The sequence below is a fragment of the Pungitius pungitius genome, chromosome 15 (assembly GCF_949316345.1).
Source record: "Pungitius pungitius chromosome 15, fPunPun2.1, whole genome shotgun sequence".
Taxonomy (NCBI): domain Eukaryota; kingdom Metazoa; phylum Chordata; class Actinopteri; order Perciformes; family Gasterosteidae; genus Pungitius; species Pungitius pungitius.
This window is the reverse complement of record NC_084914.1, coordinates 16376685-16397442: the sequence shown is the minus strand read 5'-3', so window position 1 is coordinate 16397442 and position 20758 is coordinate 16376685. Positions and strand designations below refer to the sequence as shown.

At 42.5% G+C, this 20758-nt stretch overlaps 2 long non-coding RNA genes across 2 annotated transcripts; both read right to left on the bottom strand.

The window, feature by feature from the left end:
- Positions 1–7271: 7271 nt before the first annotated feature.
- LOC134105223 (uncharacterized) lies at positions 7272–13849 on the bottom strand. The gene is made up of 3 exons (XR_009942472.1): positions 13134–13849; positions 8404–8475; positions 7272–8305 (listed from the first exon to the last, which is right to left on the bottom strand). It is a non-coding gene; the product is annotated as an uncharacterized LOC134105223 (long non-coding RNA).
- Positions 13850–18277: 4428 nt separating this feature from the next.
- On the bottom strand, positions 18278–20355 carry LOC134105187 (uncharacterized). Its single transcript, XR_009942466.1, has 3 exons — positions 19741–20355; positions 19061–19143; positions 18278–18910 (listed from the first exon to the last, which is right to left on the bottom strand). It is a non-coding gene; the product is annotated as an uncharacterized LOC134105187 (long non-coding RNA).
- Positions 20356–20758: the final 403 nt, after the last annotated feature.

Here is a 20758-nt window from a genome sequence, read left to right as displayed (position 1 = left end):
TCTAGTAACATCACCATGACGTATGTTGCAGAATACGTCTATTTAAATCCAGATGTAAATATATTGAACTGTCCGTGTTATTTGTCCAGGTTAGATGTGTCGTAACTCGCAACCAGCTGCCCGGTCCGCCAGCTGAGTGCCTCAGTCTGCTGTTTCATTCTGTTCATGTGCCACGGAGCAGCTTCTGTCCTTAAACTGAAACGATTTTCACAAACCTGCTCTTAAGTGTAGTTGTTTAAGTCAAACACATCAGCAAGGAGCGTAAACTGAATCATTTTGTTCGTTAGATCAGACGACACGCGTTTAAAAAGAGGAGGAAAAAAAAATAATTTCGTCGGGAGTCGATCCCACGACCATAGCATCGGGGGGCCAACACCTTACTCACTGAGCTATTCTTTCAGATGGATTTGAGAATTCGAAAACTCACTGAAATAGGATTGGTCACTCTCCGCCAAAAATACAGGAAATATTCACACTAAAAAAATTATAACTGCCTTCCTGTTTGTTTTAGAGAAAATTCCTCAGAGACTTTTTTAAGTCTCCCTTTAATACATTTGGTAAAAAATCAGCGGACTTGTCGGTCAAACAGGATGCGGGCGGGGCTTCGTCAAAATCTTCCAGGGGGCGCAATGGAGGCAATTGTTCACTTTTGATCCAAAACTGCACATCAGGTCTGTAAAGGTCATCACGTAGGATACTCACAGAGGTTTTCAAGAGTTTTGGAGTGTGCCGAGGCTCAGAAGATGTGCTTGAACTTTCATGCGAATATGGCGACGTCACAGCCACAAAGTTGGTCCAAAACTCCCAATTCTCACTGTGAGCCATCGTCACAGTCTTACGTCTTATATTCCCAGATTTGAAGTTGATGAGATTAAAGGGCTAGGAAATGGACATGTAAATGTAGAAACTTTGCATTGACCTAAGCCAATAGGTGGCGCTATACTTTTTCGAAAATCACTGCATGGCATTACTTAAAGGCCTACACAAGCATCATGAATATACATTTATAGCCAGAAATATCAATGTTCCTTGGAGTTATACCATTTTACATTTTGGAAAAAAATCTTCCAAAATTGTCCAAACTGCACGCAAGCTCACGCCCAGGTAGTTTTATGAAAACTCTTGATTTTAATAACTTTTGACCCCAAGGGTGTCAGGAACCAGTTGCCAAATTTTGAAATGGATCGGATTTAAACTCTCGGAGGAGTTCGTTCGTTTGTAAATGCAAAAATTGAAGGAAATTGCCAAAAATACACAGAATCACCACAGCGCCCCCTAATGTTCAAATATTCTGGGAAAATTTGGGGATGTTCTAGGACTCAATGTGAACATGTCCTCAAAATTTGGTGAAAATGGGGGTTGGAAAAAAAAAAGTTATTGGCCTTTGAACTTTCAGGACACAAACCTACAAACTTCATTGGTCCATAACTTTATTGAAAAATGAGATATCAACATTCTTTCAATAACTTTTGATCGCATCGAGCCAACGATCATTTTGCCGAAGATTTCGTAAGAATCGGACCAAGCGTCTGGGAGGAGTTCGCAAAAACGTGTTTTTCACAAAATTCAAAATGGCGGCCATAAAACGGTAGGCGCATTTGCATACCATAATTTTTTTTGTGTACAGCACATCCAAGAGAACCTGTGTGAAAAGGTTCCAAGTCGATCGGTAAAAGTAAAAAAAAAAATTAACATTGCGGCCACTTTGGGGGGCGCTAGAGAGTTCTTTTTTCTCTCCTCTAATTGCGGGACCCGAATCATACGTCAATTTTGCGCACTTCTGATGCGCGTGCAAAAATTCAAGAGTTTTTGAACATGATAAAGTCCCCAAAAGTGCGTTCGAAGTGGCGAAATAATAAGAAAAAGAAAAAGAAAAATTCTTGCAATTTCAATAGGGCTTTCGCCCGACTTGCAGTCGGCTCAGGCCCTAATTAAAGCTGCAAGCAGCGATGAACGGGCCTTCGCCTCTCCTCGCACGTCGGGGTGGCAGCGGTCGGCCGGACTCGCGGGTCAAAAAGAGACTAAAGAGACTAAATAAATCACTCTCGGGGCTGGCATTCAAACCTGACTCTGTGGTCTCATGAACGGAATCCACCAAGACAAGGCTATTGCCGAGCTGCAAAAGGCCTGCAAAAAGTTGACAAGTCACATCAGGAGTCTTAATAAATAGGTTGAGGCGATGTACAAAGTGCAAAACCGAAATAGAGGTGAAAAAAAAAGATCTTCCGCACCTGGAATCGAACCCGCATCTCCAGCGCCAGGGGCCGAGTGCTCTGCAGATGATCTATCTGCTCTGATACAATTTTGTACTTCGAAACGTTCCTCAAATAGGATTGGTGACTCTCCTTCAAATCTACAGGGAATATTCACACTAATAGAGTTATAACTGACTTCCTGTTTGTTTTAGAGCATAGTCCTCAGAGACTCTTTTAAGTCTCTCTGTAATACATTTTCTCAAAAACCACCGTACTTGTAAGTCAAACAGAGTGCCGGCGCCGCTTCGTCGAAAACTTCCAGGGGGCGCAATGGAGGCAATTATTAACTTTTGAACCAAAACTCCACATCAAGTCTGTAAAGACCATCACTAAGGACACTCACAGAGGTTTTCAAGAGTTTTGAAATTTTCCAAGGCTCAGAAGATGTGCGTGAACTTTCATGCGAGGATGGTGTCGTCACGGCAACAAAGTTTGTCCAAAACTCCCAATATTCACGGTGACCTATCATCACAGTACTAAGGTTTATATTCCCAGATTTGAAGGGGATCAGATTAAAGGGCTAGGAAATGGACATCTGACTGTAGAAATTTTGCATTGACCTAGGCCAATAGGTGGCGCTATACTTTTTCGAAAATCTTTTCATGGCAATACTTATAGGCCTACACAAGCATCATGAATTAAAATTTCTAGCCAGAAATATCAATGTTCCTTGGAGTTATACCATTTTACATTTTTGAGAAAAATCGTCAAAAATCGTCCAAACTGCACGCAAGCTCACGGCCAGGTAGTTTTATGAAAACTCTTGATTTTAATAACTTTTGACCCCAAGGGGGTCAGGATCAACTTGCCCGATTTTGAAATCGATCGGATTTAAACTCTCGGAGGAGTTCGTTCGTTTGTAAAACCAAAATACGGTGGAAATTGCGAAAAAAAGGCCAAAATACAGTAAATCACCATAGCGCCCCCTAATGTTCGATTTTTTTTTAATTCTCAGGGGAAGTTCTAGGACCCAATGTGAACATGTCCTAAAGATTTGGTGGCGACAGGCCTTTTACTTTTTAAGTTATTGGTCTTTCCTTTTTAGGCCACACCCCCGACAAATTGATTGGTCCATCAATTAAAAACCCAATGAGATATCAACAAGCTTTTAATAACTTTTGATGGCATTGAGCCAATGATCATTTTGGTGAAGATTTCGTCAAAATCGGACCAAGCGTCTGGGAGGAGTTCGCAAAAACGTGTTTTTCACAAAATTCAAAATGGCGGACATAAAACGGTAGGCGCATTTGCATACCATGATTGACTTTTTTGTAGAGCACATCCAAGAGCACCTGTGTGCAAAATTTCAAGTCAATCCGTAAAAGTGGACAAAAATGTCCCCAGAGGCAGCACTTTAGGGGGCGCTAGAGAGCACTTTTTTTCATCGCCAAATTGCGCGACCCCAAGAATATATAAATTTTTCGCACTTCTGAAGCGCACGCAAAAATTCAAGAGTTTTTGAACATGGCAAAGGCCCCAAAAGTGCGATTGAAGTGGTGAAATAATAAGAATAATAATAAGAAGAATTCTTGCAATTTCAATAGGGCTTTCGCCCGACTTTCAGTCGGCTCAGGCCCTAATTAAAGCTGCAAGCAGCGATGAACGGGCCTTCGCCTCTCCTCGCACGTCGGGGTGGCAGCGGTCGGCCGGACTCGCGGGTCAAAAAGAGACTAAAGAGACTAAATAAATCACTCTCGGGGCTGGCATTCAAACCTGACTCTGTGGTCTCATGAACGGAATCCACCAAGACAAGGCTACTGCCGAGCTGCAAAAGGCCTGCAAAAAGTTGACAAGTCACATCAGGAGTCTTAATAAATAGGTTGAGGCGATGTACAAAGTGCAAAACCGAAATAGAGGTGAAAAAAAAGATCTTCCGCACCTGGAATCGAACCCGCATCTCCAGAGCCGGGGGCCGAGTGCTCTACAGATGTGCTATCTGCTCTGATACAATGTACAATTCGAAACGTCCCTCAAATAGGATTGGTGACTCTCTTGCAAAACTACAGGGAATATTCACACTAATAGAGTTATAACTGACTTCCTGTTTGTTTTAGAGCATAGTCGTCAGAGACATTTGCTTCAGTGAGCAGAGCAGAGACAGTTTATGGAGATCGCAGAGTAAACGTGTTTGCATCTCCATAGTATGTGGCAGAATACGAGTATTTAAACCATAGATGTAATTATATTAAAGTGTCTGTTAGCTGCCCCGCTACCACAAGCGCCCCACGTCAGCTGTTCGCATTAACTCAGCATGTACCGAACCATATTCTCATGTAAAAAAACTAAACATGACAAATTAAATCACTGCTCCTGCATACTGAACAAATATTACATCCTGGATTCATTAAATACATTTTAAGTCACATCAGGAGTCTTATTAAATAAGTTGTGGCGATGTACAAAGTGCAAAACCGAAATAGAGGTGAAAATAAAAAGATCTGCCGTGCTGGGAATCGAACCCACATCTCCAGCGCTGGGGGCCGAGCGCTCTGCAGATGAGCTATCTGCTCTGATACAATTTAGTGGTTTGAAACGTCCTTCAAATAGGATTGGTGACTCTCTTGCAATACTACAGGGAATATTCACACTAATATGGTTATAACTGACTTCCTGTTTGTTTTAGAGCATAGTCGTCAGAGACTTTATTTGAAGTCTCACTTTAATACAATTGTTAAAAAAATCACCACAATTGTAGGTCAAACATGGTGCCGGCGCCGCTTCGTCGAAAACTTCCAGGGGGCGCAATGGAGGGATTTCTTAGCATTTGATCCAAAACTCTACATCAGGTCTGTAAAGGTCATCACCTAGGACACTCAATGAGCTTTCCAAGAGTTTTGGAGTTTGCCAAGGCTCAGAAGATGTGCTTGAACTTTCATGCGAAGATGACGTCGTCACAGCAACAAAGTTGGTCCAAAACTCCCAATTCTCACTGTGAGCCATCGTCACAGTCTTACGTCTTATATTCCCAGATTTGAAGTTGATCAGATTAAAGGGCTAGGAAATGGACATGTAAATGTAGAAACTTTGCATTGACCTAGGCCAATAGGTGGCGCTATACTTTTTCGAAAATCTTTTCATGGCAATACTTATAGGCCTACACAAGCATCATGAATTAAAATTTCTAGCCAGAAATATCAATGTTCCTTGGAGTTATACCATTTTACATATTTGAGGAAAATCGTCAAAAATCGTCCAAACTGCACGCAAGCTCACGCCCAGGTAGTTTTATGAAAACTCTTGATTTTAATAACTTTTGACCCCAAGGGGGTGAGGATCAACTGGCCCGATTTTGAAATCGATCGGATTTAAACTCTCGGAGGAGTTCGTTCGTTTGTAAAACCAAAATACGGTGGAAATTGCGAAAAAAAGGCCAAAATACAGTAAATCACCATAGCGCCCCCTAATGTTCGATTTTTTTTTAATTCTCAGGGGAAGTTCTACAACCCAATGTGAACATGTTCTAAGGATTTGGTGGCGACAGGCCTTTTACTTTTAAAGTTATTGGTCTTTCCTTTTTAGGCCACACCCCCGACAACTTGATTGGTCCATCAATTAAAAACTAAATGAGATATCAACAAGCTTTTGATAAATTTTGATGGCATTGAGCCAATGATCATTTTGGTGAAGATTTCGTCAAAATCGGACCAAGCGTCTGGGAGGAGTTCGCAAAAACGTGTTTTTCACAAAATTCAAAATGGCGGCCATAAAACGGTAGGCGCATTTGCATACCATGATTGACTTTTTTGTAGAGCACATCCAAGAGCACCTGTGTGCAAAATTTCAAGTCAATCCGTAAAAGTGGACAAAAATGTCCCCAGAGGCAGCACTTTAGGGGGCGCTAGAGAGCACTTTTTTTCATCGCCAAATTGCGCGACCCCAAGAATATATAAATTTTTCGCACTTCTGAAGCGCACGCAAAAATTCAAGAGTTTTTGAACATGGCAAAGGCCCCAAAAGTGCGATTGAAGTGGTGAAATAATAAGAATAATAAGAAGAATTCTTGCAATTTCAATAGGGCTTTCGCCCGACTTTCAGTCGGCTCAGGCCCTAATTAAAGCTGCAAGCAGCGATGAACGGGCCTTCGCCTCTCCTTGCACGTCGGGGTGGCAGCGGTCGGCCGGACTCGCGGGTCAAAAAGAGACTAAAGAGACTAAACAAATCACTCTCGGGGCTGCCATTCAAACCTGAATCTGCGGCCTCGCGAACGGAATCCACCGACGCCGGGCTGTTGCCCCGCTGCAAAAGACCTGCGGAGTAATTGTTACAGGTCTCGGGCACGATGACCACAATAAGTATCACAGCAACACTTGTCTCGTTCTCCAGTTTGCGTCTGTATAATTGATTCAACACATATACACATCCAGTGCATTTTTCTTGTCCTGTATATCTTAGATATCATAAATGCAGTCTCATTTAAGGTTAATTCCCAGAAATATCCACCTGTAATTACCTTAGCTGTTATTACTGCCTACTATAGTTCCCATTGACCAACTACATAAGGGATATTTCCACACCATGTTGACTATGATAAACGTATACAACTCTTATTCACATATGGACATTGCAATTTAGAATGTATATTCATTAACTCAGCATGTACCAAACCATATTGTCATGTAAAAAAACCAAAACATGACCAAACATGACTAAATAAATCACTGCCCTTGCATACTGAACAAATATTGCATTCTGGATTCATTTTAAGTCACATGAGGAGTCTTGTGCATGCCAAGAATCAAACCCTGGTTTACTGCGCCAGGGGCCAACGCTCTGCAGATGACCTATATGGTCCAATACAATTTCACAATCGAAACGTCACTCAAATAGGATTGGTGCCTCTCTTGCAAAAATACAGCGAATTTTAATACTTAAATGACAGCTAAAGGAGAAAATAAAACGCAGTAGGTCACATAAGTTCTGTCGGATGTTCAAGTTGCCCAGAAGGATGAGCGGCGAGCTGTCATCTGGAAGTTGTAACTCTTCCATTTGTTGTAGAAGTAAATAACTTCTTCTCTGGAAGGATAATTTTCCGCTGTGGTCCAGTCAACTTTGCCATGATTGTGACGCCAACCTGTGCCGTGTGCTGGAAGAAAAAAAGAAGGCCAAATTATTACATCGATATGTAATGGAATGCTGTTGTAAGAACACAGGAAGAAGGCTTTTACATTACATGTCATTTAGCTGACGCTTTTATCCAAAGCGACGTACAATAAGTGCATTTCCACATAGAGATACAAACTCAGAAGAACAAGTAACAAGAAAGTACATTTTTCATTAACTAAGCAGTTTCAAAACATGTTAAAGATAAGTGGCATTATAAGTACAATTTAAGTGCTACCATTTGTTAGTGCTACGGTTTGCTAGTGTTTTAGTCAAGGTAGAGTCTAAAAAGGTGTGTCTTGAGTTTTCGACGGAAGATGGAGAGGCTCTCTGCAGTCCTGATGTCATCAGAGAGCTCGTTCCACCATCTGGGAGCCAGGACAGCAAAGAGTCGCGATCTCGTCGAGTGCTTTTCTCTCAGTGAGGGAGGAACAAGCAGCGTGGCAGATGCAGATCGGAGTGTGTGGGTTGGGATGTAGGGTTTAACCATGTCCCGGATGTAGACTGGTCCCGATCCATTCACAGCGTGGTACGTCAGTACCAATGCTTTGAACTGGATGCGGGGAGCCACTAGTAACCAATGAAGAGAACGGAGAAGCGGTGTGGTGTGGGAGTATTTCAGAAGGTTGAAGACCAGTCGAGCTGCTGCATTCTGGATGAGCTGCAGTGGTCGTATGGCGGTAGCAGGGAGACCCGCCAGCAGAGAGTTACAGTAGTCGAGGCGAGAGATGACAAGAGCCTGAATCTGTACCTGCGCCGCCTTCTGAGTGAGAAGGGGTCGTATTCTCCTGATGTTAACGGTGTTCGCCAAAGTTAACAGTCAGGTCCTGAGTGGGCGAGTTTTTTCCAGGGAAGAGAAGTAGTTCAGTCTTGTCGGGGTTGATCTTCAGGTGATGGGCGGACATCCACTGGGAGATGTCAGTCAGACATGCAGAGATCCGTGCCGCCACCTGAGTGTCCGAGTCGGGGAAGGAGAGAATTAGTTGGGTGTCTGTGTTTTACAATTATGCAGACAGAACAAAATATACATAAAGAAATGCTTTCCCACCTCGCTGGAGTTGAAAGCCACGTGTCCAATGTGCCATTCCCATTGATGGTGGCATGACTTTGCACGTGGCATCTGAAAGTATTTGAGCACCAACATGTATTATCAGAATACGATTAGGGCTGTCAACAGATTATAGACAATTAACTAGTTAATCACACATTTTGTAAAACATTTATCTTGATAACAATATTTTTTTCTCTTATATTAACTGTTTACAGTTTAGTAATTTGTTGTTTCAACTCCATAATGAGCTTGACGTGTGTATATTATTTCATTGGAATGAGGGGCATATTAATCATATCATTTAATGTTAGATTCATGCTCATTGTGAAGGAAATAAATATATAACATTGAAAAGCATTGAAGACGCACATTACATTACGTGTCATTTAGCTGACGCTTTTAAACAACAAAGTAGTTAGTTAGCTGCTGCGAGTAGTAGTGTGTAAATAAAGTGATTCAATCGGGCCAAGTTATTTAGGGCACACGGAAACGTAAACAAAGTGGCGCTAATAGCGTGAAGAGGGGTCTTTTATTCCCGTGAAGCTACCGTAGTTAGCTTTACAGGAACAAAATACGTATGCTAGTTGATGTTCTTCAAGCATAGCATAGGCTGCCCTGGGCTGTGCTAAATAGTGCACAGCAGCCACAGCCGGCAGTAAACTCAAATTAGTGTGACAAATCTGCTCTAAAGTGTAGTTATTTAAGTCAATAACCTCAGCAAATAGAGTAATCTGAACCACTTTGTTCGTTAGATCAGCCGGAGACGCGGAAAAAAAGAGATGTTTGTGACGGGACGTCCCTTAAGCAGCTAATAGCACCGAATTAGTGTTAGCATGTTTACAGTATCCCCGCTATTTAAGTGGGTAAGACTGAAGAACGCACAAGGAAAAAGTCATCACTCACCTACCAAAGCGTTTCCACTTGGTTTAGTCCGTTTGGATTTAAGCATAGGTGTGTAGCTAGCAGTTTAAAATATAAAATACGGACTTGATACGAGCTGCAGCTGTTCAACGCCGGGGCTTCAATGGCGACCTCTCGCGATAACAGCATTAACTCACGCGACACTACGAGCCGCCCTCTACTCTGCGCATGTCCGTCAACAAAGACTGCTGGGTAATTGAGTTCTTTAACGTAACAGTTCCCCGTAACATCTAGTAAAATCCCAAAACGTGTTTGCATCTCCACCCGTATGTGGCAGAATACGTGTATTTAAATTCAGATGTAAATATATTGAACTGTCCGTGTTATTTTTCTAGGTTAGATGTGTCAAACTCGCGACACGCTGGCGAACGGCTGCACCGTCCAGACCGTACCGGGCTGCAACGCCAGCTCCACACATACGGCAGCTGTGCCCAGCAGCCGTATGTGGCTGAAACGAGTGTGACACAGCTGCTCTAACGTGTACAGTTATTTAATAACCTCAGCAAGGAGAGTAAACTGAATCATTTTGTCCGTTAGATCAGCCGGACACACGTTTAAAAAAAGAAGAAAAAAAAAAAAAGTATGATTTCGTCGGGAGTCGATCTCACGACCATTGCATCGGGGGGCCAACACCTTACTCACTGAGCTATTCTTCCAGATGGATGTGAGAATTCGAAAAGTCACTGAAATAGGATTGGTCACTCTCCGCCAAAAATTGAGGTAATATTCACACTAAAAAAATTATAACTGCCTTCCTGTTTGTTTTAGAGAAAATTCCTCAGAGACTTTTTTAAGTCTCCCTTTAATACATTTGGTAAAAAATCAGCGGACTTGTCGGTCAAACAGGGTGCGGGCGGGGCTTCGTCAAAATCTTCCAGGGGGCGCAATGGAGGCAATTTTTCACTTTTGATCCAAAACTGCACATCAGGTCTGTAAAGGTCATCACGTAGGATACTCACAGAGGTTTTCAAGAGTTTTGGAGTGTGCCGAGGCTCAGAAGATGTGCTTGAACTTTCATGCAAAGATGACGTCGTCACAGCAACAAAGTTGGTCCAAAACTCCCAATTCTCACTGTGAGCCATCGTCACCGTCTTACGTCTTATATTCCCAGATTTGAAGTTGATCACATTAAAGGGCTAGGAAATGGACATGTAAATGTAGAAACTTTGCATTGACCTAAGCCAATAGGTGGCGCTATACTTTTTCGAAAATCACTGCATGGCATTACTTAAAGGCCTACACAAGCATCATGAATATACATTTATAGCCAGAAATATCAATGTTCCTTGGAGTTATACCATTTTACATTTTTGAGAAAAATCGTCAAAAATCGTCCAAACTGCACGCAAGCTCACGGCCAGGTAGTTTTATGAAAACTCTTGATTTTAATAACTTTTGACCCCAAGGGGGTCAGGATCAACTTGCCCGATTTTGAAATCGATCGGATTTAAACTCTCGGAGGAGTTCGTTCGTTTGTAAAACCAAAATACGGTGGAAATTGCGAAAAAAAGGCCAAAATACAGTAAATCACCATAGCGCCCCCTAATGTTCGATTTTTTTTTAATTCTCAGGGGAAGTTCTAGGACCCAATGTGAACATGTCCTAAAGATTTGGTGGCGACAGGCCTTTTACTTTTTAAGTTATTGGTCTTTCCTTTTTAGGCCACACCCCCGACAAATTGATTGGTCCATCAATTAAAAACTCAATGAGATATCAACAAGCTTTTAATAACTTTTGATGGCATTGAGCCAATGATCATTTTGGTGAAGATTTCGTCAAAATCGGACCAAGCGTCTGGGAGGAGTTCGCAAAAACGTGTTTTTCACAAAATTCAAAATGGCGGACATAAAACGGTAGGCGCATTTGCATACCATGATTGACTTTTTTGTAGAGCACATCCAAGAGCACCTGTGTGCAAAATTTCAAGTCAATCCGTAAAAGTGGACAAAAATGTCCCCAGAGGCAGCACTTTAGGGGGCGCTAGAGAGCACTTTTTTTCATCGCCAAATTGCGCGACCCCAAGAATATATAAATTTTTCGCACTTCTGAAGCGCACGCAAAAATTCAAGAGTTTTTGAACATGGCAAAGGCCCCAAAAGTGCGATTGAAGTGGTGAAATAATAAGAATTAAAGCTGCAAGCAGCGATGAACGGGCCTTCGCCTATTCTCGCACGTCGGGGTGGGGCGGCGGTCGGCCGGGCTCGCGGGTCAAAAAAGACTAAAGAGACTAAACAAATCACTCTCGGGGCTTCCATTCAAACCTGAATCTGCGGCCTCGCGAACGGAATCCACCGACGCCGGGCTGTTGCCCCGCTGCAAAAGACCTGCGGAGTAATTGTTACGTGTCTCGGGCACGATGACCACAATAAGTATCACAGCAACACTTGTCTCGTTCTCCAGTTTGCGTCTGTATAATTGATTCAACACATATACACATCCAGTGCATTTTTCTTGTCCTGTATATCTTAGATATCATAGATGCAGTCTCAATCAAGGTTAATTCCCAGAAATATCCACCTGTAATTACCTTAGCTGTTATTTCTGCCTACTATAGTTCCTATTGACCAACTACATAAGGGATATTTCCACACCATGTTGACTATGATAAACGTATACAACTCTTATTCACATATGGACGTTGCACTTTAGAATGTGTATTGATTAACTCGGCATGTACCAAACCATATTGACAAGTAAAAAAAACAAAATATGACTAAACATGACTGAATAAATCACCGCCCAAAACATGTTAAAGATAAGTGGCATTATAAGTACAATTTAAGTGCTACCATTTGTTAGTGCTACGGTTTGCTAGTGTTTTAGTCAAGGTAGAGTCTAAAAAGGTGTGTCTTGAGTTTTCGACGGAAGATGTAGAGGCTCTCTGCGGTCCTGATGTCATCAGAGAGCTCATTCCACCATCTGGGAGCAGGACAGCAAAGAGTCGCCATCTCGTCGAGTGCTTTTCTCTCAGTGAGGGAGGAACAAGCAGCTTGCCAGATGCAGATCGGAGTGCGTGGGTTGGGATGCAGGGTTTCACCATGTCCCGGATGTAGACTGCTCCCGATCCATTCACAGCGTGGTCCGTCAGTACCAATGCTTTGAACTGCATGCGGGCAGCCACTCGTATCCAAAGAAGAGAGCGGAGAAGTGGTGTGGGAGTATTTTGGAAGGTTGAAGACCAGTCGAGCTGCTGCATTCTGGATGAGCTGCAGTGGTCGAATGGCGGCAGCAGGGAGACCTGCCAGCAGAGAGTTACAGTAGTATTTGGTGTATTATCAGAATACGATTAGGGCTGTCAACAGATTATAGACAATTAACTAGTTAATCACACATTTTGAAAAACATTTATCTTGATTACAATATTTTTTTCTCTTATATTAACTGTTTACAGTTTAGTAATTTGTTGTTTCAACTCCATAATGAGCTTGACGTGTGTATATTATTTCATTGGAATGAGGGGCATATGAATCATATCATTTAATGTTAGATTCATGCTCATTGTGAAGGAAATGAATATATAACATATTGAAAAGCATTGAAGACGCACATTACATTACGTGTCATTTAGCTGACGCTTTTAAACAACAAAGTAGTTAGTTAGCTGCTGCGAGCACGGTTCTACTCAGTGTGTAAATAAAGTGATTCAATCGGGCCAAGTTATTTAGGGCACACGGAAACGTAAACAAAGTGGCGTTAATAGCGTGAAGAGGTGTCTTTTGACGCTGTAAAGCTACCGTAGTTAGCTTAGCTAAAAGACGTATGCTGGGTGAGACTGGAGAACGCACAAGGAAAACGTAATCACTCACCGTCAAAGGCGTTTCCACTTCGTTGAGTACATGTGGACGTAAGCACCGGTGTGTAGTTAGCAAGCTGGCTGACTGGCTGCTCCATCCGGCAGCCGCTAGCTCCACTCGCTATCCCAGTTAGCTGTCCGTGCCGTCGAGCAGATATAACAAGCCCTTAAACAAAACGTACCTCACTGGCTGCACACATCCAAGAGGGAATGAGAACACTTTGCTTACATCCACATAGTAGTAATAGTTCCTGAAGTATAGGTGTGTAGTTAGCAGTTTAAAATACGGAGCGGTGATACTTTGCCTGTTCAACACAAAACCGGAACATGCGCAGACTACGTGCGCGGCTGTGCGCACGTAGTCTGCGCATGTCCGTCAACCAAGAATAGGGAATTCTGGGTGATGAAGTTCTTTAACTTAAAATTTCCCCGTAACATCTATTTACATCACCAAACGTGTTTGCATCTCCACCCGTATGTTGCAGAATACGTGTATTTAAATCCAGATGTAAATATATTGAACTGTCCGTGTTATTTGTCTAGGTTAGATATGTCAAACCCGCGACACGCTGCCAAACGGCTGCGCCGTGAGCCAGCTGTCCTGCATCAGCCTTACCTTCTTCTGTCAGCTGTATGCGCGGCCACGGAGCAGTTTCTGGCCTTAAACTGAAACGAGTTTGACATACCTGCTCTTAAGTGTACAAAGTCCATAACCTCAGCAAGGAGAGTAAACTGAATCATTTTGTTCGTTAGATCAGAAGACACGCGTTTTAAAAAGAGGAGGAAAAAAAAAAAATTGATTTCGCCGGGACACGATCTCACGACCATAGGATCGGGGGGGCGGTTTCTTACCAGGAGAGCTAAACCTTCTGATGGGTTTGAGAATTCGAAAACTCACTGAAATAGGATCGGTCACTCTCCGCCAAAAATACAGGAAATATTCACACTAAAAAAATTATAACTGCCTTCCTGTTTGTTTTAGAGAAAATTCCTCAGAGACTTTTTTAAGTCTCCCTTTAATACATTTGGTAAAAAATCAGCGGACTTGTCGGTCAAACAGGGTGCGGGCGGGGCTTCGTCAAAATCTTCCAGGGGGCGCAATGGAGGCAATTTTTCACTTTTGATCCAAAACTGCACATCAGGTCTGTAAAGGTCATCACGTAGGATACTCACAGAGGTTTTCAAGAGTTTTGGAGTGTGCCGAGGCTCAGAAGATGTGCTTGAACTTTCATGCGAATATGGCGACGTCACAGCCACAAAGTTGGTCCAAAACTCCCAATTCTCACTGTGAGCCATCGTCACAGTCTTACGTCTTATATTCCCAGATTTGAAGTTGATCAGATTAAAGGGCTGGGAAATGGACATGTAAATGTACAAACTTTGCATTGACCTAAGCCAATAGGTGGCGCTATACTTTTTCGAAAATCACTGCATGGCATTACTTAAAGGCCTACACAAGCATCATGAATATACATTTATAGCCAGAAATATCAATGTTCCTTGGAGTTATACCATTTTACATTTTGGAAAAAAATCGTCCAAAATTGTCCAAACTGCACGCAAGCTCACGCCCAGGTGGTTTTATGAAAACTCTTGATTTTAATAACTTTTGACCCCAAGGCTGTCAGGAACCAGTTGCCAAATTTTGAAATGGATCGGATTTAAACTCTCGGAGGAGTTCGTTCGTTTGTAAATGCAAAAATTGAAGGAAATGGCCAAAAATACACAGAATCACCACAGCGCCCCCTAATGTTCAAATATTCTGGGAAAATTTGGGGATGTTCTAGGACTCATTGTGAACATGTCCTCAAAATTTGGTGAAAATGACGGTTAGAAAAAAAAAAAGTTATAGGCCTTTGAACTTTCAGGACACAAACCTACAAACTTCATTGGTCCATAACTTTATTGAAAAATGAGATATCAACATTCTTTCAATAACTTTTGATCGCATCGAGCCAACGATCATTTTGCCGAAGATTTCGTAAGAATCGGACCAAGCGTCTGGGAGGAGTTCGCAAAAACGTGTTTTTCACAAAATTCAAAATGGCGGCCATAAAACGGTAGGCGCATTTGCATACCATAATTTTTTTTGTGTACAGCACATCCAAGAGAACCTGTGTGAAAAGGTTCCAAGTCGATCGGTAAAAGTAAAAAAAAAAATTAACATTGCGGCCACTTTGGGGGGCGCTAGAGAGTTCTTTTTTCTCTCCTCTAATTGCGGGACCCGAATCATACGTCAATTTTGCGCACTTCTGATGCGCGTGCAAAAATTCAAGAGTTTTTGAACATGATAAAGTCCCCAAAAGTGCGTTCGAAGTGGCGAAATAATAATAATGAATTAATTCTTGCAATTTCAATAGGGCTTTCGCCCGACTTTCAGTCGGCTCAGGCCCTAATTAAAGCTGCAAGCAGCGATGAACGGGCCTTCGCCCCCTTGCACGTCGGGGTGGGGCGGCGGTCGGCCGGGCGCGCGGGTCAAAAAGAGACTAAGGAGACAAAATAAATCACTCTCGGGGCCGGCATTCAAACCTTACTCTGTGGTCTCATGAACGGAATCCACCAAGACAAGGCTACTGCCGAGCTGCAAAAGGCCTGCAAAAAGTTGACAAGTCACATCAGGAGTCTTAATAAATAGGTTGAGGCGATGTACAAAGTGCAAAACCGAAATAGAGGTGAAAAAAAATGATCTTCCGCACCTGGAATCGAACCCGCATCTCCAGCGCCGGGGGCCGAGTGCTCTACAGATGTGCTATCTGCTCTGATACAATGTAGTAATTCGAAACGTCCCTCAAATAGGATTGGTGACTCTCTTGCAAAATTACAGGGAGTGTTCACACTAAAAAAAATTATAGCTGACTTCCTGTTTGTTTTAGAGCATAGTCGTCAGAGACTTTTGCTTCAGTGAGCAGAGCAGAGACAGTTTATGGAGATCGCAGAGTAAACGTGTTTGCATCTCCACCAGTATGTGGCAGAATACGAGTATTTAAACCATAGATGTAATTATATTAAAGTGTCTGTTAGCTGCCCCGCTACCACAAGCGCCCCACGTCAGCTGTTCGCATTAACTCAGCATGTACCGAACCATATTCTCATGTAAAAAAACTAAACATGACAAATTAAATCACTGCTCCTGCATACTGAACAAATATTACATCCTGGATTCATTAAATACATTTTAAGTCACATCAGGAGTCTTAATAAATAGGTTGAGGCGATGTACAAAGTGCAAAACCGAAATAGAGGTGAAAATAAAAAGATCTGCCGTGCTGGGAATCGAACCCACATCTCCAGCGCTGGGGGCCGAGCGCTCTGCAGATGAGCTATCTGCTCTGATACAATTTAGTGGTTTGAAACGTCCTTCAAATAGGATTGGTGACTCTCTTGCAATACTACAGGGAATATTCACACTAATATGGTTATAACTGACTTCCTGTTTGTTTTAGAGCATAGTCGTCAGAGACTTTATTTGAAGTCTCACTTTAATACAATTGTTAAAAAAATCACCACAATTGTAGGTCAAACATGGTGCCGGCGCCGCTTCGTCGAAAACTTCCAGGGGGCGCAATGGAGGGATTTCTTAGCATTTGATCCAAAACTCTACATCAGGTCTGTAAAGGTCATCACCTAGGACACTCAATGAGCTTTCCAAGAGTTTTGGAGTTTGCCAAGGCTCAGAAGATGTGCTTGAACTTTCATGCGAAGATGACGTCGTCACAGCAAGAAAGTTGGTCCAAAACTCCCAATTCTCACTGTGAGCCATCGTCACAGTCTTACGTCTTATATTCCCAGATTTGAAGTTGATCAGATTAAAGGGCTAGGAAATGGACATGTAAATGTAGAAACTTTGCATTGACGTAAGCCAATAGGTGGCGCTATACTTTTTCGAAAATCTTTTCATGGCAATACTTATAGGCCTACACAAGCATCATGAATTAAAATTTCTAGCCAGAAATATCAATGTTCCTTGGAGTTATACCATTTTACATATTTGAGGAAAATCGTCAAAAATCGTCCAAACTGCACGCAAGCTCACGCCCAGGTAGTTTTATGAAAACTCTTGATTTTAATAACTTTTGACCCCAAGGGGGTCAGGATCAACTGGCCCGATTTTGAAATCGATCGGATTTAAACTCTCGGAGGAGTTCGTTCGTTTGTAAAACCAAAATACGGTGGAAATTGCGAAAAAAAGGCCAAAATACAGTAAATCACCATAGCGCCCCCTAATGTTCGATTTTATTTTAATTCTCAGGGGAAGTTCTACAACCCAATGTGAACATGTCCTAAAGATTTGGTGGCGACAGGCCTTTTACTTTTTAAGTTATTGGTCTTTCCTTTTTAGGCCACACCCCCGACAACTTGATTGGTCCATCAATTAAAAACCCAATGAGATATCAACAAGCTTTTAATAACTTTTGATGGCATTGAGCCAATGATCATTTTGGTGAAGATTTCGTCAAAATCGGACCAAGCGTCTGGGAGGAGTTCGCAAAAACGTGTTTTTCACAAAATTCAAAATGGCGGCCATAAAACGGTAGGCGCATTTGCATACCATGATTGACTTTTTTGTAGAGCCCATCCAAGAGCACCTGTGTGCAAAATTTCAAGTCAATCCGTAAAAGTGGACAAAAATGTCCCCAGAGGCAGCACTTTAGGGGGCGCTAGAGAGCACTTCTTTTCATCGCCAAATTGCGCGACCCCAAGAATATATAAATTTTTCGCACTTCTGAAGCGCATGCAAAAATTCAAGAGTTTTTGAACATGGCAAAGGCCCCAAAAGTGCGATTGAAGTGGTGAAATAATAAGAATAATAATAAGAAGAATTCTTGCAATTTCAATAGGGCTTTCGCCCGACTTTCAGTCGGCTCAGGCCCTAATTAAAGCTGCAAGCAGCGATGAACGGGCCTTCGCCTATTCTCGCACGTTGGGGCGGGGCGGCGGTCGGCCGGGCTCGCGGGTCAAAAAAGACTAAAGAGACTAAACAAATCACTCTCGGGGCTGCCATTCAAACCTGAATCTGCGGCCTCGCGAACGGACACCAGGCTGTTGCCGAGCTGCAAGAGACCTGCAGAGTAATCGTTACGGGTCTCGGGCACGATGACCACAATAAGTATCACAGCAACACTTGTCTCGTTCTCCAGTTTGCCACCTGTAATTACCTTAGCTGTTATTACGGCCTACTATAGTTCCCATTGACCAACTACATAAGGGATATTTCCACACCATGTTGACTATGATAAACGTATACAACTCTTATTCACATATGGACATTGCACTTTAGAATGTATATTCATTAACTCAGCATGTACCAAACCATATTGTCATGTAAAAAAACCAAAACATGACCAAACATGACTAAATAAATCACTGCCCTTGCATACTGAACAAATATTGCATTCTGGATTCATTTTAAGTCACATGAGGAGTCTTGTGCATGCCAAGAATCAAACCCTGGTTTACTGCGCCAGGGGCCAACGCTCTGCAGATGACCTATATGGTCCAATACAATTTCACAATCGAAACGTCACTCAAATAGGATTGGTGCCTCTCTTGCAAAAATACAGCGAATTTTAATACTTAAATGAGAGCTAAAGGAGAAAATAAACGCAGTAGGTCACATAAGTTCTGTCGGATGTTCAAGTTGCCCAGAAGGATGAGCGGCGAGCTGTCATCTGGAAGTTGTAACTCTTCCATTCGTTGTAGAAGTAAATAACTTCTTCTCTGGAAGGATCATTTTCCGCTGTGGTCCAGTCGACTTGGGTCTTTGCCACGATTGCCCGCGGTGAAGCCCACCTGTGCCGTGTGGTGGAAGAAAAAAAGAAGGCCAAATTATTACATCCATCGACAGTCACACGATATGGAATGCTGTTGTACGAATGCGGGAAGAAGTCTTTTACAATTATGCAGACAGAACAAAATATACATAAAGAAATGCTTTCCCACCTCGCTGGAGTTGAAAGCCACGTGTCCCATGTGCCATTCCCAGTGATGTCCTCAGACTGGTGGCATGACTTTGCACGGGCCATCTGAAAATATTTGAGCACCAACGTGTATTATCAGAATACGATTATGGCTGTCAACAGATTATAGACAATTGACTAGTTAATCACACGTTTTGAAAACATTTATCTTGATTACAATATTTTTTTCTCTTATATTAACTGTTTACAGTTTAGTAATTTGTTGTTTCAACTCCATAATGAGCTTGACGTGTGTATATTATTTCTTTGGAATGAGGGGCATATTAATCATATCATTTAATGTTAGATTCATGCTCATTGTGAAGGCAATAAATATATAACATATTGAAATGCATTGAAGACGCACAATACATTACGTGTCATTTAGCTGCGCCCGGCTGCACGCTGCGGGCAGATTATAGACAATGAAGTTAAACAACAAAGTAGTTAAGTTAGCTGCTGTGAGCACGGTTCTACTCATAGTGTGTAAATAAAGTGATTCAATCGGGCCAAGTTATTTAGGGCACACGGAAACGTAAACAAAGTGGCGTTAATAGCGTGAAGAGGTGTCTTTTGACGCTGTAAAGCTACCGTAGTTAGCTTAGCTAAAAGACGTATGCTGGGTAAGACTGGAGAACGCACAAGGAAAACGTAATCACTCACCGTCAAAAGCGTTTCCACTTCGTTGAGTACATGTGGACGTAAGCATCGGTGTGTAGTTAGCAAGCTGGCTGACTGGCTGGCCCGTCCGGCAATCGCTAGCTCCTCTCTCTAGCCCAGTTAGCTGTCCGTGCCGTCGAGCAGATATAACAAGCCCTTAAACAAAACGTACCTCACTGGCTGCACACATCCAAGAGGGAATGAGAACACTTTGCTTACATCCACATAGTAGTAATAGTTCATGAAGTATAGGTGTGTAGTTAGCAGTTTAAAATACGGAGCGGTGATACTGTGCCTGTTCAACACAAACCCGGAATCCAGTGGCGTACATGCGCAGACTACGTGCGCACAGCCGCGCACGTAGTCTGCGCATGTCCGTCAACCAAGAATAGGGAATTCTGGGTGATGAAGTTCTTTAACTTACCAGTTCCCCGTAACATCTATTTACATCACAAAACGTGTTTGCATCTCCACCCGTATGTTGCAGAATACGTGTATTTAAATCCAGATGTAAATATATTGAACTGTCCGTGTTATTTGTCTAGGTTAGATATGTCAAACCCGCGACACGCTGCCGAACGGCTGCGCCGTGAGCCAGCTGTCCTGCATCAGCCTTACCTTCTTCTGTCAGCTGTATGCGCGGCCACGGAGCAGTTTCTGGCCTTAAACTGAAACGAGTTTGACATACCTGCTCTTAAGTGTACAAAGTCCATAACCTCAGCAAGGAGAGTAAACTGAATCATTTTGTCCGTTAGATCAGCCGGACACACGTTTAAAAAAAGAAGAAAAAAAAATAATTTCGTCGGGAGTCGATCCCCGACCATGGCGTCGGGGGGCCAACACCTTACTCACTGAGCTATTCTTCCAGATGGATTTTAGAATTCGAAAAGTCATTGAAATAGGATTGGTCACTCTCCGCCAAAAATACAGGTAATATTCACACTACAAAAATTATAACTGCCTTCCTGTTTGTTTTAGAGAAAATTCCTCAGAGACTTTTTTAAGTCTCCCTTTAATACAT